This window comes from Elephantulus edwardii, unplaced genomic scaffold (assembly GCF_000299155.1).
Source record: "Elephantulus edwardii isolate Elephantulus edwardi_28Jun2011 unplaced genomic scaffold, EleEdw1.0 scaffold00107, whole genome shotgun sequence".
Classification (NCBI taxonomy): Eukaryota; Metazoa; Chordata; class Mammalia; order Macroscelidea; family Macroscelididae; genus Elephantulus; species Elephantulus edwardii.
In genome coordinates, this window is record NW_006399857.1 from 1,830,269 (window position 1) to 1,845,990 (window position 15,722).

The 15,722-nt window shown below is 39.0% G+C and overlaps 1 pseudogene; it reads left to right on the top strand.

Annotated features, from left to right (window-relative positions):
• Positions 1-10,316: 10,316 nt before the first annotated feature.
• Positions 10,317-11,413, top strand: LOC102851302 (annotated as a pseudogene).
• The last annotated feature ends 4,309 nt before the right edge of the window (positions 11,414-15,722 follow it).

The window sequence follows — 15,722 nt, forward strand, 5'->3', positions numbered from 1 at the left end:
TACAGGTTTTTGATGGGTCTTCCATCAATCCTGATGCCACATTTCTCATTAAGCCCTGCTTCTGTTCTGCATTTAGATTGCAAAGGAATGGAGATAAGACGCATCCCTGACACACTTCTTTCCTTATTTTGAACCATGCAGTGTTTCCCTGCTCTGTTCTGATGACTCCTTTCTGGTCCAAGTATAGGTTTCACATAAACTCAATCAGGTGTTCTGGGATTTCCATTTTCTTTTCCTCAAGATTAGCTACAATTTGTTGTGATCTCCACAGTCAAATGCCTACATAGTAAACGAAACACAGATAGACATTCCTCTAGCTCTTTACTTTCTGCCAAGATCCAGCTGACATTGGCAATAATGCCACTAGTATCACAAATTCTTCTAAACCCACCTTGTATTTCTAGTAGTTCTTGCTCAATGTACTGTTCTAGTAATTTCTGGATAACCTTTAGCATAATTTTGCTAGTGTGTGATATTAGTGATATTGTTCAGTAATTTTCACACTCTGCCGGAGTAACATAATAGGTATTCCATAAATAACTGTTGAATTAACAAAAAACAAAACAAAACAAAACAAAAACCAACCCATATTGATTCTTCCTCTGTCATCCTTATTCATTGTCCAACTTTCAGATGCATAATTGTAAAGGAAATTGAAAACACCCTGTCTTAGATCAGACACACCTTAGTCTTTAAGCTGATATTCTCGCTCTTTAACACTTTGGCGAGATCCTTGACAGTAAATGTTCCCAATGCAATGTTCCTTTTTATTTCTTGACTGTTGATACTATTGGTGCTGATTGTGGGTCCAATTAAAATCATTGCTGTAGGGCAGTGTACAATTGTGTGTCCTAGAGTTTTCAGTGAGTGATTTTTTTTGAAGTACATGTCCAGACCATTCTCCTGAGATGCCTGTAGGTAGATTCCAAACTCCGACTTTTTTCTGAGGAATTGAGTTCATTAACTGTTCATACCTCCCAAAGGATCTAGAGAACATGATAGGTAGGTTTTATGTTTGAAACTTAGGAGCTGCTATTTTTTTTCCTTCACTTTCCTAATTTTGAAGTTATTTCCTACCTTCTACCTAGAAGCCTAGGGATTGTCCTTCCCATTTTTAAAAAATATGTACACAGCAAAGGATCTGACAAGCTCATTAACTCTGAGGTAAAGATCTGATAAGATTCAAAGTATAACTCTGTCTTCTTGGTGTGTTTGTAATTGGATGGAAACCAAGGCAGGCAGGGAATGGAAAGCTTTAGCAGCTGTTTGTTCAGTCATCCCAGGACTATTCACCTTGATTCATTATTTTTGTTAAGATTTTTCTGCTTAGACACATAAATACTATTTTAATAAAAATGAATTTACCAAGTTATTGCCGTGTCAAAAGGCCCGATGAATTAATATGATCATAATAAAAAAGTAAAGCCTCTTAAATTAGAGCATGTAGTTTTATATTCGCTAAGTGTTAGTCCAATTATATTCTTATAGGATCTTAAGAGCTTGCAGTTTCTCAGAAATCTGGATTGCATGGATATTACTCAATATAAAGAGTTTTAGCTCAGAAGACGCTTTGGTGGCCTAGAGGTAAGAAACTGCTCTGCAATCCCAAAGGTGTGTGGTTCAAATCCACCAGCTGTTCTGCAAGGGAAGGCTGGGCAATCTCTTCCTGTGTGATTAACTGCCTCTGAAAACCTGCTGGAAGTGCAGCTATGGGTTGGTTCTGAATAGAAGGTATATAACAACAACGAGTGACTTTTGGAATATATTTGGGCCAGAGAACGAAGGGAAGGAAAGGAGTTTTTTGATTTCTGGAAGTCTTTACTCACTTGGTTTATAAGGACCAGTATGTTTAGATGAGAAGTGTTGCTAAAGAGAAAATTAGTCTCAGTGGAAGATACTTTCCGTGTCTTTATTTCTATTTTGTGTATGGAATAAAGGAGTTGAGTTTAAGCTAACAATGGAATGGGGGTTTTTTGTTGTTGTTTTTCTCCCCTTTTTTGTTTTTCCTCAAAACAGTCATCTACTTAATCACCAATTTCTATAAGCACTACCTCCAAACTACAACCTGCATGTTTATCAATCATTACCAAACTCACAGCTTGAATATTTCTGAAGACACTATCATCTCTCACATGGACCACTATAGAAGTTGCCTAATTATTCCCCTTGTTTCCCCATTTGCATCATCTTCTCTCCCACCCCCAGCTCCATTTTCCATTCAGAAGGCAAAGTAATTGTCTTAAAAGTATTTTAGATCATAAAACTTCCTTAATTAGAGTCCTCCAATGGCTTACCACAAATCAGTTAAGATAAAATTCAAACTCCTTTCCATGAACCAGGAGACCCTATGCCATCTGTGTCCAGATTTTTTTTTTAGTCACTGATTTCATATTCCATGATTCCAACTCTCAGACACCAGATTCTACCCTTAATGGAGGATCTATTTTTATTAACCTAAGGGAGGTTTGTTCCTATCTCAGCATATTTGCTCCAGCTCCACACTCTTCCCTCACATATTCATATGATTTTCCCTGTGTAATCATTTATGTTGCAGTTCTACATCCTTTTCTCAGAGAAGTTTTCTTCACTTGTTTTCCTCTCCTTCTGCTGCTCATTTTATTGTCCTGTCCATTTTTGTTTTCCAGAGCAATTGTCTCTTTCTGAAATAATTGCATTAACTTGATTGCTTTTATGCTTTACTGTTTGTCTCTTTCCACTAGACCATATACATCATGAGAGGTGGAACCTTGTCTTTCTTGGTTACTGTTACAATCCCAAAGCTTAAAACAATTCCTGCTGCTAAGTTGGTGATGGATAATTTTAGTGTAATATTTGAACAAAGGTACCAGGAAGCATAGTACCTCAATTCATATACTCTCAAAGTATTAGGGCAAACAATCAGATAGCATTTATAAGAAACAAGTCTCACTCAGACTAAAGTCTGAAAACAAGAAACTCACATGAATAGTTTCAACCAGATTATGCATCAGGGATTTATTTTGGACAGTTCTAGGGTGAATGGTCTTAAATCTTGGATGCTTGGTTCAGATCATGAGGCAAAGCAATGCTTAGTCAAAATGGAGGTTTGGTTTTCTTCTCCTTTATTAAAACAGCACTATTTTTAAATGACTTGGAGCTTGCAGTTCTGTTACGATGACTCGTCAGCTTGAAAAATGTGTTTCTTCAGGGTGGGAGGAGAGTTTTATATTCATAATTCATTTGTTGCAATGCTCATTTATTAAAGCACAGCCATATTCTCCTATGCACTATCCTTTTTTTTGGGGGGGGGTTAGAATTATGCCTTCCTCTCCCCGCTTTTTATCATACTTTATTCATGTACATATAAATAGGAAATTGTGAAATGCAGTTTATGGTCATAGACGGAACATTTTTAGTATGTTCATATGTACAGTGGAACATGCTCGCCTATGTTTTATTACAATCTGGCTTACAGTTCTAGAATGCACGGGAATATGAACACAAAGAGCATATACGTACCCCGACCCCCACACTCAACTCCACCTATTTATAGCTCCAAACACAATTTTATCAAGTTCATGTTTGGAAATAAGATTCACTAAACAGAGCATGGAGTAAAGCTTAAAGAGATATCTGAATTAATTGAATCATTCCGTTTAGAACTAACCCAACCAACCAACAGATTCCCTGTGGGGTCGAGGGTATAATCTATGCATTTATCTCTGTGCACTCTCTTCTCACTAAGGTTCTATTAAAGCACAACAGTCATTAAACTAGTGTGCAAACCACCAAATTAAACAAAGAGGCTATTTTTACAGAAAGGGATGAGAGGAAAGAAAAACATCCTTTTTTTTTTTAAGGGAGAAAAAAAAATTACTTTTCCTTAAAGCCCAGAACAGTAGCAGAAGGATTTAAGAACATAAACATAACCAATCTGTCTATTCCAGGGGATAAAGGCTATGTTTCTTAAACATAAAAGAACAAAATTTCTAAGTAGCAAGTGAGTTGGAAGCATTTGCATAATGGATTTTATTTACATAAATTATGTTGCTTATAGCACTCATCTGATAAGACTTGGCAAAGGTGGAAGGCAGAAGTTGAAGTGGAGTGAAATGAGGAATAAATATATAAATTTAGTTCCAAAACTCCTTTCAGCACTTTTTGGGTTTTCCTCATCCTTTGAAGTCTCTGTTTCTTTAGGGATGAATATATATATTTACCCCAAAACTTATCATCGTGAATGTCAAGAAGAATTAGATATGGTCATTCTGACACACTCTGTACTCCTCACCCTGTTTTGTTCTCTTTTATGAAGGTAAAAATGAGTGCATCCGTCAACTACTGGAGCATGTTAGCTTCTGTATGTTGAGGTCTGACAGCCACTGGCTGTGAATTTTCTCGCCATAACAACCAAATGAAAATGCCAGACATGAATCTTTCTGTTAAGTGCCAGATTTTCTCTTTCTCATATGCAGCATTTCCCTACAACTGCATAGAAAAAAAATCAGTTGCTTTACATAGCTTCAAAGCAAAGAGCTCTTTTCTAATGGAATAGCGTGATGCTGAACAATGCACAGAACCTCCTAAGAACGGGTTATGGGGGCGTTATTTGGAATCACAGTTACATATTCTCAGAATCTCAAGTTCAAGAAAGATACGATAATCTCATAAATATCTAAAGTAAAGAACTTACAAAGTCTAAAAAATCTACTCCTCAAGACTGTTTTGGCTTTCTGTTGTCAGAATCACTGTTGTTTCATCTGAAAGAAGGACATGAGATAGCTCTTTCATATTCACTCATCCTGTCCCAACTCAAGGTTTTTGATGTGATGAGAACTGGACTTTAATTTTTCCTTCAGATTGTAGGATCTTATAAGCATTGACTTAAACAAATTTATCTAGAATTCATTGATCTTTTTAAACGTTAAACCTTTGGCCACATGCATAGAAATAATTGGGATTTTTTTTTTATTTCAGCTGAAAGTATATTCAATTCATTGTGACTTAAACAAATGAGAATTATTTTTTCTTATCAGACAGAAAGTCTAGAAACTCTGCAATCAATGTTACAAAACAAAATGTGCATGAATTGTTGAATGGAAAACCAAATTAGGTCTGCAAACTTCCACTCACATCAAAATAATTTTGGATTTTTTTTTTTAATGTCTGGAAGTATCAGGTTTCTGGCATTGGTTCACTTATGCAAAGATGTCACCAGAAACTCAGGTCTTCTTTTTCTTTTTCTATGCTATATTCATTTTGGTTTTAGTCCCTGTGCTTGGAGCTTTGTGGTCACAGGATGGGGGCCACAGGTTCATAGGTGGTGACTAAGTTTTGGTGGAGGAAAAAGGGGAATGAGTAACACAAGCCTCAATATTTGCCTTCTTTTCTCCGAAAAGAAACAATTTTTCCTTGTCATCTTTTGCACAGGATTTTGGATTTTAATTTTTTTTTTTGCTTGTATCTTCGCTAAAAAACTACCGCAAGTTAATGAAGCTGTGGAAGTGAATATTTAACATTTGTAGGCATATAAGGGTGCTCTGGTGGCTTAATGTTAAGGAACTTAGATGCCATCTCAAAGGCATGTGATTCCAACCCACCTGCTGCTCTGTGGGAAAGTAAGCAAACTCCTGCCTCTGAAATTTCATAAAAGAGTCAGCTATGAATAGATTCTGATTCTGCAGTACACAACAGCAACAAGAAGGAAGAAGCAAGCAAAGGAATATATGTTGAGTGAAGAATTAGAATGTTGTTGATGTTGTTGTTGTTGTGTGTCATTGAGTAGCCTGCAACTCATAGTGATCCAGTGTACAACAGCCCTAAACCCTCCTTCATCCTGTGTCAATCTTAGTGTCTCTGACACACCTACCTGCATTACTTCAGTCACTAAACCAATCCATCTCATGCAGGTCTTCCTCTCTTGTGCTGTCCCTCCACCCTCCACCCTCCCAAGCATGACGTCCCTCTCCAAGAACTAGTCCGTCCTTGCAACATGTCCAAAGTATATCAGATGAAGCTTCAGAATCCTTGCCTCCAAGGAGCATCTTGGTTTAACCCTCCCTAAGATGAACTTATTTGTTCTCCTGGAGTCCATTCAGTACTCTTCTCCAGCACCACAGCTCCAAAGCAATCAATCCTCCTTCTATTATCTTTAGTCATTGTCCAGCTTTCTGATGCATAGCAAGTAATTGCAAAGACTATGGCCTGAATCAGGCACATCTCAGTTCCAGACTGACATTGTTGCTCTTCAGTATTTTGCAGAGATCTGACAGCAGACTTTCCCAATCCAATTCATCTTTTCATTTCCTGACTGCTGGTACCAAGAGTGTTGACTGTGGAGCCAAGCAAACTAAAGCTGTTAATAATCTCAGTCTTTTCATGCTCTATCATGGTGCTCCCAATTGGCCCAGTGGTAAGATTCTTTGTTTTCTTGGTGCTGAGCTTCAATCCCTATTGAAGGTTGTAGTCCTTGACCTTCTGCAGAAAATGCTCCAGGTCCTCCTCGTTTTCAGCAAGCAGGGTTGTGTCATTTGCATAATATAAATTGTTGGTGAGTTTTCCTCGAATTCTGATGCCACATTTCTCTTCATAAAGCCCAGCCTCCTGGATAATCTGTTCTGTATATAGATTGAAAAGATATGGAGATAGGACATCCCTGGAGTACATCCTTTCCCAGTTTTGAACCATGCAGTACTTCCTTGCTCTGTTTTGATGACTGCCTCCTGGTCCAAGTAAAGGTTTTGCATAAGCACAATCAAGTGTTCAGGGATTCCCATTCTTCTCAGAATCAGCCATAGTCTTTTGTGATCCACACAGTCAAATGTCGTTGCATAGTCCGTGAAACACAGATAGACTTTCCTCTGGTACTCCCTGCTTTCAGCCAAGATCCATCCTAGCTATCATATACCTAGTACCATGGCCTCTTCTAAACCCATCCTGCCCTTAAGGCAGTTCTCTGTTGATGTGCTGTTACAATCGTTTTGGATATCTTGAGCAGAATCTTGCTTACATGCGATATCAGTGATATTGTTTGATAATTTTTGCACTTCATCAGGTCACCTTTCTTTGAAATGGGAACAAATATATATCTCTTCCAGTCAATTGGCCAGGTGATTATCCTTCAGATATCTTGGTACAACTTGGTGTGTACTTCCAGGGCATCGTCTGTTTGTTGAAATATGCCAATTGATATTCTGTCAATTCCAGGAGCGTTGGTGGGGTTTTTTTTGTCCAGTTCTTTCATAGCAGTTTGAACTTCTTCCTTCATCACCATAGGCTCTTGCTCATACGTTGTTTCATGAAATTCTTCTGTGCCTATCAATTCCTTTTGGTACAATGACTCTTTCTTCTCTTACCATCTTCTTTAAATGCTTCCTGGATAGTATAATATTCTGCCTAAAGCATCCTTAAGTATTACAACTAGAGGCTTGAATTTGTTCTTCAGTTTCTTCAACTTAAGAAATGCTGAGAGAGTTCTGCCCCTTTGATTTTCTGACTCCAGCTCTTTACTCTGCAAAAAGGAAATATTACTTTCCATGTAATGTCAGGAGTTGATGTTCTTTTATTTATTCCAGGGTCAGTTCTGACTTTTCTCTGACCACCAATCCTTGTTTGACTTTTTGGATTAGTGAGCTTTGTTTCATTCTTCTTCTATTCCTTCCTACAAGAATGGCTCTCTTTCTGATGGCTTGCTTTTTTGTAAGATTGTAGTGTGAGTCTTTACAATAAGATTATGACATGTAGGCATAATTTTAAATAAAGACAACTTTAAATACTATTTTCAGTGTTTGGACAACTTTTAGTGTCAAAATTTTGGAATCAGTTAATATTTGGGATAATAAACTGATTTATATTATCGGCCATAAAGGAAAATAAAATTCCTAAAATCCAAGCAGAAAAAAAATCAATTGCTATAGACTTCTGTTCATAGAGAAACACAAAACTTTCAATCTTTTTCTGACAAGCCCCTCTACTACATAAGCTATAGTTTAAACTCTTGAAACTTATTCTCTTGTTATAAAGAATGTGTGTGGTGAAGTCTACCCAATCAAAAGTTTCCCTCAAGCCAGAGAGTAAACTCTGTGTGGTATTATAGCATCCTGAGCAAAGCTTTCTCCAACCTGTGCTTCAAAGACAAAGCAATGCATCTTGTACTGAAAAGACAAATACTCCTCTCCCCTCTTTGGCATGAAGAAGGCGGCTGCCAAGGAAAGGTAGCTGGCAGGATTCCCAGATACAGGGCTTGGGCCATGGGTTGGGCAGAGGACCAGTTGCCATCTCATTATTTCATTGTCATGCGGTTACTGGGCACACTAGCTGACATGCAGAATCAAAGTAAAAACCAGTGCTGTCAGAGAAGTGATACTAATGGCAGTGACTCTGTTCAGTCCTTCAGCGAGTTTGGAGGACAGCCACCTCAATTTAGTGGACCCCTTTCCAGCTGTATTAACCCCCTAGGAAGCTGGCTGGAATATGCTTCCCAAACGGGTGACACTGGGTGATTTGTTTTAATAATGGTTTAAGGGCTAGATGAATTAGTCACTGTCACTCGAGGGAGAAAAGAAAGAATATTCAAAAACATCATCATATTATATCAGCAGGGACCAAAAAAAAAAAGCTGAAAGCAGAGAAACAAATAATCTTTTAGCTCTCCCCCCTCCCCCCCTTTAGCTCGCTTTTATAAATAAGGAATAGGAAATGTACATCTTGGGAAATCTTCATGCAGAACCATCAGAGATGATAACGAGTCACTCATGATGATGTTTGTCATTACCTAAAGCCCACCAGTCAATTCCCACTCACTGCGACCCTGCAGCACAGAGTAGAACTTTCCGATCTGGATTGCAACTGCTACAGTCTTTATGAAACAGATTGCTACGTTCTCCCTTGGAGTGGTTGTTGGGTTTGATCTGCTGAGTTTTTGGTTAGCAACTGAGCCCTTAAGCACTGTACTACCAAGGATTTTTAGAAAAACAAACAAACAAACAAGCAAACAAACAAACAAACAAACAAACATCCAAGCCCTATGCCATTGATTCTGATTTATGTAGACCTTCTTTGAGTTTTGAGGCAGTAAATCTCAAAAGAACAGATTGCTTTCTCTTTCTCCTGAGGAAGGACTGGTGGGTTCAAACTGTTCCTTTTAGTTAGCATGTCAGCACTTGACCTACCACACCAGAAGAGCTCCTTGTTAGGAAATCAATATGCAGACAATTGGTGTTTGTGTTTATGGGTCTCAATACTCTTTCCCTATTTCCTCTCCAATCCTTTTTGTTATGAGTATTGATTGCTTGGAGTCAAACTAACATCATTTAGGAATTCAGTGACCTAATGAGCAGAGACAACCCAAAAGTAGACAGTGATTTATGTCCTTGCAGGTCAGATACAGAGTCACGTAGGATTTTTTTTCTTTTTAATATCTCCCAGTGTTCTGTACAATCATAATAACACTGCTGGTAGGCAACAATAATAACACCGCTAGTAGGCCAAATGATATTGTGTGACTTGAGAGGTTGTCTGTACTTCAATGTCACTGTGTCATAAAAAGAAATTAAAAGAAGAGCTTTATTATGCTCAGAGCAACTGGTCCCATTATATGTATTATGCAAGCACACACATTTATCATCCTCTGTGTAACTTATCCCAAATAAAAAAAGCCCTACTATATTAAAAAAAAGTTAAAATGTATGACCATATATAACCCTAAGTTGTTGTTGTTAAGTGCCATTGAGTCACTGCGACACATAGTGACCCTATGTACAGCAGCTCTGAGCCCTGTCCTGTCCTGAGTCAGTCTCACTAATTCCAACAGACCAACCTCCATTGCTCCAGTTACTGTATCAATCCATTTCATCTGGGATTTTTCTCTCCTGTGCTGTCCTCCACCTTTCTGAGCATGATGTCCTTCTCCAAGGATTCGTCTCTCCTGGGCACATGTCCAAAGTCTGTGAGACGGAGCTTCAAAATTCTAGCTTCCAAGGAGAAACTTGGTTTCACCCTTTCCAAGCGAAATCTATTTGTTTTCTTGGCAGTTATAGTATGTTCAAAACTCTTCTCCAGCACCACCATATAAGGTAAAGAGTAAATAAAAATGAAATTAGAATGAAGGGTAAATAGGGAAATAAGGTAAAACAAGAGAAAAAAATATTATTACTTAAACTGTATAGTAAGAAAGACTATTCAGTTGGGATAAGCTGAAGCTTTTCTAGACTTTCTAGCAGCCAATGGAAAAGGAAAACATGCTATGATGTTCAGTTGTTTTGTAATAGAAGCAAAATAATTTTAAAAAGCTGCAACTGAGACTTCATCCAGCCTAGGATCACCGCCCCCAACTCACCATGGATGATGACATCTCTGTGCTTGTGACCCGCAAAGCCTCCAGGCATGTGCAAGGCTGGTTTCCCAGGCGGCGACTCTCCTGGGATGTCTTTCCATCTATCATGATGTGCCCTCGGAGCCAGGGCATGATGATGGGCATGGGCCAGAAGGACTTCTACTTGGGAGATGAATCCCAGGGCAAGAGAGGCATTTTGACCCTCAAGCACCTCAGTAAGCACAGCATTGTAACCAACTGGGACGACATGGAGAAGATCTGTCACCACACCTTCTACAACAAGCTGCATGTGGACCCTGAAGAGCTCCCTGTGCTGCTGATGGAGGTCTCCCTGAATCCCAAGGCTAAGTGGGAGAAGATGATCCAGATCATGTCTGAGACCTTCAACACCCTGCCATGTACGTGGCCCTCCACAGTACTATGCTGTACGACGCTGGTCATACCACTGGCATTGTGATGGATTCCTGCGATGGGTAACCACACACCCATGAGAGGTACACTCTCTCCCTCCCTCTCCATCCTGCATCTAGACCTGGCTGTCTAGGACCTGATGGACAATCTCATGAAGATCCTCACCGAGGAAGCCTACAGCTTCACCACCATGGCTGAGGGGAAAATTGTGTGTGACATTAAGGAGAATGTTACTTTGCCCAGAACTTCAAGCAGGAGATAGCCACAGTGGCCTCCTCATCCTCCTTGGAAAAGAACTACGAGCTGGCTGATGGACAGGTCATCACCAATGCCAATGAATATTTCTGTTGCCATAGGCATTCTTCCAGCACTCCTTCCTGGGCATAGAATCCTATAGTATCCACGAAACTACCTTCAACTCCATTGACATCTGCAAAGACCGCTAAGCTAAAACAGTGCTGTCCAGCGGGACCACCGGCATGTACTCAGGCACCCGTGAGAGGATGCAGGAGATCACAGCACTGGTCCCCAGCACAATGAAGATCAAGATCATTGCTCCCCCTGAGCAATATTCCGTGTGGATCTGCGGCTCCATCTCGGCCCCCTTTGTACACCTTCCAATACATGTGGATCAGCAAGCAAGAGTACAACAAATCTGACCCCTCTATCATCCGAAGCAAATGTTTCTAGACAGTTTAGTTGTGCTACACCCTTTCTTGATACAAAAAACAAACAAACAAATCCCCCCAAAAAACCACCCAACAAAACAAAACACTAACTTGCACAGAAAAAACACAATAGACAAAAATAAAGGAAATAATTGGCATGGCTTTATGTTTCACTTTTTTTGTTTGTTTGTTTATTTCTTTTTTTAATTTTTTTTTCTCCTCTTGAGTCAGGATTTAAAAACTGGAACAAGGAGAGTGACAGTACTTGATGTGGAGCAAAAATTCCCACCACCCAACCTCCAATTCTCCAATGTGGCCCAGGACTTGATTGTACATTGTTCTTGCTCTTTTTAAACAGTCATTCCTAAGGATCATTACAAGGCAATGTGGCAGGAAGCTCCTGCCTTTCCAAAAGCCTCTCCCTTTCCCCTAGGCAGAAGTCCTCAATCCCTCACCCAGGATCCACACACAGACAGGGAGTGGTAGGGAGCATTGCATTTGTGGAATTTATATGTAACAACAACAACAAACAAATTTAAATCTTCCATCTTAATATTTGTTATTTTAATTTTGTTTTTTGTTTTCAAAAGTCAGCTATTGGAGGCTCTACTTATATGGGATCCTGTCCTGTCCCCTTTGCCCTATTCTAGAAATATGAAAGCTTTTGATCTCCCTAGGGTGGCTGAGATGTGGAGGCAGCCAGGGCTTTTACCTCTATTACCCACTTGAGACCAACTGAATAAATTGGCATACCTTAAAAAAAAAAAAAAAGAAAAGCAGCAAAGCTTTATCTATGAAATAAAAATTACATCTTTCCATTCCAGTAAGTTTTATTTTTTATTTGGGTGTTACATGTTAAAAAAATTCATTAGCAATGCATTAAGTGCTGAGGAGTGCAGATTGTCGGTATTATTAAAACTGCACTAATACAAGGAAACGACACTCTCAAACATAACTAGTTTTCTTTGAATTTTTGCACTGTCATCACCCGGGTACTTGAGAGGTCTCTGGGTGGTGCAAGCTGTTTCTGGTCTCTTGTTAACCTCGTGGCTGGCAGTTCTAACACAACTGCCTGCCTCACAGAAGATAAGCCTGGAAGTCTACTCCCACTAAGATTACAATTCAGAAAATCCTGTGGTGAAGTTCTACTCACAATAGTAACACCTGGGTTGTCATGGGTCAGAACTGACACAACTGAAATATATTTGGTTTGGGGCATTTGTGTGTTTGGAGTTCCAAACACTGAAGACATTAAGAAGAATGCTTCCTTTTAAAATGGAAAGATTACACTCCATACAAGCTGCCTGCATTCTTTTCTTTTCAAAAAAGTAAAATGACTCAGGAAGTTGAACTGAGTAATTGAAATACACTGAGAGAGAAGAAACCCTGACGAGAGCCAGAGACCAGCCATCTGAAAGTCTCCAGATGTCTGAAAGATGCTGATGCTCTGATGACGCCCAGAGAGTTCCTACTGTGTGTGCTGAGGTCAGCAACTCACAGGCCAGACCTCAGGTCCAGGAAGCACCTGGAGAGCTGTGGTGAGAGGACAGGAGGCTGATTGATAACAACTTATTAGAAGCCTGTGTTTAGAGTCTAACTAGGGTCTCAGTCCAAAAAAAAGCAACTGCATGATTCTGTCACTAGGAATACCTTCCAAGAAGCAAATGAACTGCCAGTGACTGCTTCACTGTGATGATTGACATCCATTGCTTGTTTGGAGGAAAGGAATGATTTTTCGTTTTTTAAAATGATGTTTAAAATGTTTTAAATAGGGAACATTTTAGTTAAGAAGTTAGGTTTTCCACAGTGTTTAATATTGCCAGATCCTAGCAGATGAGGTGAGAAGATGACTCCCAATATGATGGATTGACAAAGTGACTGAAAAAAACAAAACAAAACAAAAAACAACAAAACGAAAAACCCCACAACACCCCACCAAGCCTAAAAGTGCAGTGGAGACTGATGCTGAAGATGTATTGGGTAGGGTTTCAGTTTTATTTTACACAGAGTCGTTATATAAGTTGGAACTGGCTCAGTGGTAAGTTGGAATAACAACTGAGACAGAGTGACTTTCAAGGAGATTCCTCAGTGACTGCAAACATGGATTTAAGGAGAGCAAAGACTGTGAGGATGGTTCAGGATCTCACAGAGTTTAGTCCTGTTTCCAGGGTCATTATATGACTCTCAGCTGACTCAGATGGCGCTTAGCAACAAGAAATACATTGAATTTATTGCTAAGTACTTGAATTACCCAGTTCTGTGCCACTCCCAAGCTTAGTTGTAAATCCGATCGTGGTGAGGGATGTGATTTTCTTTGGTTGATATTTGTCGTTGTTATGTGTCATTGAATGATAGTGACCCTACTATCTGAATCATGCCCCCTTCTGGGCCATCCTCACTGTCTTTGATATACGTGAGCCCACTGTTATATAGGAAAACACATAGTTGGGACTTCCTAGCCTATATTTAGAAGTTCAAAACCCAGGTTTCCTGGATAGAGGGCAAAAGTTCAAGAGACATGTAAATGGACAGAAAGTAATAGGATATGTCAAATGGTTAGAATTAGTTTGACTCATATCTATCTGTCTATCCATCTTTACACATTAATTAATTAGTAGAACACAATTTTAATCTACAAGGTACTGGTTATTTAGTGGCAGAACTTTTCGCCTTTCGTTCCTGAGACCCAGGTTTGATTTCTGTCGCCAACACCCATATACCAGTGGGGACTGTGTGTTGCAATAAAGCTGAACAGGCTTCAGTGGAGGGAAGAAATGCCTGACAGTGTACATCTGAGAAAGGATCAGTGAAAACCCTGTGGAACACTGCGTGTGAATCTTCAACTGGTCGAGCTCATGGTGCAGGGCAGGGAGGTACTTTATTTTGATCGGTAGCACATGAATTTTCCATCAGTCCAGCTGGCTTGATGACAACTAATGACAGTTCTGTTCTATGTCAAAGCAGGTCAAGCTATGTAGACACTTAGAAAGGAAAGAAACCCACAACCAAACCAGAGAAGCACTTAGGCCAGGACTAGTTGACTTTAAACAACTATTTAGAAAATAAATTTTTCCAAGTCAACATTACATCTTTTGTCATGTTTATTGATAATTATTCAGCTCTTAATAGATGTCAGGGCTTATGTGATTTAATTCTTCCTCTGGCATTACCACATCTTACACAAGCTATTATACATGAAATGTACTTAAACTTTACAGTCAGACAGTGGTAGAAGAGAGCATCTCAGGCACAAAAAAGTAAGAAAAAAAGAAGAGAATGTTAGGAAATAAATGGGCCATTGCCTTCTACATTATCTCTTTTACTGCTGAAAGAATAAATACAAACATACTGATGCAGGTCTTTGGAGACACCTTGGCCACCCATATAGGTAACAAATTTTCTTTCGGGAAGTGAAGGTAGCCGTGCATGCCTTGTAAAACTACGAGTGCGTAAAACCTGGCATCGAGGACAAGAAATTAGATGACAAAATGATGAAATGAAACCAGCCATTATAAAACGTCCATTTCTGGGTCAGATGCACTTTTCTCTCCATTTCCTTTCTAAAATTGTCCCCCTTTCTCCCACTTTTTCATGATTTCAGGCAGGAAAGAATAAGAGATCAATAGCTATTGCTTTATAGAACATTGCCTTGTTGTGTGAACATAAAGCAAAGGGAATAAGAGAATTGGGCCAATCAGAGGTCAAGTTGGGGCAATGTTCAACAGGGCAGGGTGAATTGTCTTTTTTTTAAAGTGTTTTGTTCTAAAGGAGAATTTGCAAGGTTAATTATTAGAACATTTTGCCAAGTAGATTATTTTAGGAGACCTTGTTCTTATACTATATAGCAATACTCAGAAACAGGTCAGTTACAGTTCTTGTTATTTGGTGGTCTGTCGAAATTTAGAAACAAATCTTTTTAGCTATGTTTCTAAAAAAAGATGCTCAAATTTTACAAAAAAGGACAGAATACTATTTAATGATATAAAATTTTTGTTTGCTTTTTTTTAAAGAAACAAATCTCTTTCCTGTGTATCTTGATGAGGTATAAAGGAAAAGAGTTATTCAATTTACTTCCAATAAGACTAGCTACTTCCTGGAATTTTTCAGTGTCAGTTAGTTGTTTCTGGTACAGTGTTTCTGTGTATTACTGCCATATTCTTTTGCTAGAGATTGAAGCTAACTAAAGATACAAATGACCTATACAAAGAAAACTACAGAACATTTCTGCAAGACACAAGAAATGGAAAAATGTGCCCTGTTCATGGATGTTGTTGTTGATTGTTGTTGAGTCGAGCACAACTCATACCAACCCTATGAACAAAAGGTCTGCA